General features: G+C 34.6%; 1 long non-coding RNA gene across 1 annotated transcript in view; it reads right to left on the bottom strand.

The window, feature by feature from the left end:
• Positions 1-1,068: 1,068 nt before the first annotated feature.
• LOC128250547 (uncharacterized) overlaps positions 1,069-2,603 on the bottom strand; it is a 24,061-nt gene continuing 22,526 nt past the window's right edge. The window contains exon 2 of the long non-coding RNA XR_008266578.1: positions 1,069-1,618. This is a non-coding gene — a long non-coding RNA (uncharacterized LOC128250547). The remainder of the gene's footprint in view (positions 1,619-2,603) is intronic.

Below are 2,603 nucleotides of genomic sequence, written 5' to 3'. Positions count from 1 at the left end.
TTATACCCCCCGTCCCCCCAAAATGGCTGCCTTTGTGCCAAAATTTGAAGGCATTATGTTCATTATTATTGATTTGACTGAGGTTCGTACTTATTCCTGGTAGAATTAATATGGATAACGGGTTACTACCTCTAACCTTAGGTATCCACAAGCTTTCAGTAGTCTGTCAGCCTTAGTTATGTACCGTGGTGTGTTTTGGTGCTATTATTTTTACTGATTTGAAATTGCTTAACGTAGATCGTGTACAATGCTATTTTCTGTATGTCATGTATATTTGTAAGGCATGGAGTTTTAGTTATATATTTCTCTGTATGTTTCTTTGACCATATATAATGCACAATTCATAATTCTGTTATACCACTTCAGATACGTGAGTGTAACATTGTGCGCTAATGTATTTTGGATACAGATACTGTCATGGTATATTATATAAGAAGCAAACAAGAGCAACCTTATCATGAACCACATTGATTTCAATACTTAATTATTTGCTCATCATAGCGATTTTGATTCTGATATAACACGAACAAAGACAAGGTCTAGCTAAATTACATCTTGATTGAAATACCACCGTATTTCAGTGATAAACTTTCTTACTGCCCCGTTTAAAATTCCTGTCGTTTATTTAGTTCAATTAACGATTGCTTCTCTGAATCACATAACTGTTCAAACACGAGGAAGTTTATTAAATCGGTACGGTTTTCATCATCGTGCTTTCTTATTAGCAAATCGCTTTAGCGTTTTCATATTTATCACTCTTTCATCAACAACCTGCTGTGTTCTTGTGCAGCTACGCTATCTGATTCTAGGTATCAAAAGAAACTGAATTCTCTAATACTTTGACAATCAGATATTTAATCTCTAAATCAGAGTTATTTCCATAACTATTGGTACGATTATCACTTTTCTTTTTGATATAAAACCTTTTTCAAACGTCGATTTAAATAGCGTATATCTTCGGAGCATAAGAAAGATAGTGTGTTGCGAAAATTAATCCGTCTTCTGTTTATAGTAAGAATATGAAAGATGTTCATCTGAAACTAAAACGGAATGAAGGCTCAGAACCGATTTGCCAATTACAGTTATCTTTAATGATGTCATAATGAAAATAAGACCAAAATGAGTAGAAACGAGGGACTCTTGCATCATGTATTGCTCTTATACGTGATGCTACTAGTAATAGATATGGCAACGTATATTTAACAGAGAACTTCAGGCCAAATTTATTGATAAATTGATGAGGTTGAAATTGAAATATGGAGAGATTAGCAGCAGAATATCATCTTAAGGATCCGTATGATTCAGTGTAAAACTGTTCTATTTCAACGCACACAGGGTCATACATTGATTTAAAATTTTGGTACGTCATCGTCGTCATCATCGTCATTCGTTTTATAATTCTTCTTCTTCTTCTTCTTCTTCTTCTTCTTCTTCTTCTTCTTCTTCTTCTTCTTCTTCTTCTTCTAGTAGTAGTAGCAGTGGTAGTAGAAGTAGTGGTGGTGGTGGTAGTAGTAGTGGTGGTGGTGATGGTAGTGGTGGCAGCAGCAGCAGTGCTTGACAAAAATTCATGTAGGCCGCGTTCTGGTTCAGATAGGGTCGACAGTGAAGTGATATAAGGCTGACAGAATGATTAAAGACGCGCAATTGATGATTTAAGATGGAAATTGCGAAACCAAACAGAAGCGTTTTCTACGATTATGCAATTTATTTCAAGTATTTATATGCAAATACACACACACACACACACACACACACACACACACACACACACACACACACACACACACACACACACACACACACACGCACACACACACACAAACATACATTTTGACGTTATTTCTTCTTTACGTATTTATATATCCCTAGGATTTATACTATACTGAGTCATCTAATTATTTACACACACATGCGAATTGGTGCAATCAAATATACGCATATACAAGTAAATATATGTGAATGTGTGCGTCTGAGCGTGTGTGTGTGTGTGTATAAATATACATAAATACGAACAAGCATACATAATATATACCTGTATGTATATATATGTATATATTTATATCGATATTTAGATGCAAGCACGCGGAAATATATGCACACGTATAAATGTATACATACAGCGATATGAACATATGTACATGAATATATTACGTACTTCGTGTATAGGTATATATGTATATATATATATATATGTGTGTGTGTGTGCGTGTGTGTATATCTATGTATATGTATGTATGTATTTCTATACATATACAGATAGAGAGAAAGAGAGAGGGGGAGATGGGAAACAAAATGGTGCGTGTGAGAGAGAAGGATGTATGTATATATGATGTATGTATATATGTATGTATATATGAGTATGCATTGATTTTATCAGTGCTAGTGCTTACGAAGTGTTTAGAGCTAATATCGTTTGCAGATCGTATGGCAAAGAAGTCACGTAATTCCTCTAATGGTATGTTGATATATTCAGTGGAATATGACCCTGCACGTGATAATAGGAAATTACCCAACTGCGTATATATATGTATTTACGATGCGAGTATGTACGTGCGTGTGTTTTTGGGTGCAGGTGCTTACTGTGTGTATATATATATATATAT

This window comes from Octopus bimaculoides, chromosome 22 (genome assembly GCF_001194135.2).
Source record: "Octopus bimaculoides isolate UCB-OBI-ISO-001 chromosome 22, ASM119413v2, whole genome shotgun sequence".
NCBI classification, from domain to species: Eukaryota; Metazoa; Mollusca; class Cephalopoda; order Octopoda; family Octopodidae; genus Octopus; species Octopus bimaculoides.
The sequence above is the reverse complement of the archived record's forward strand: the minus strand, read 5'-3'. Positions and strand labels throughout refer to the sequence as shown.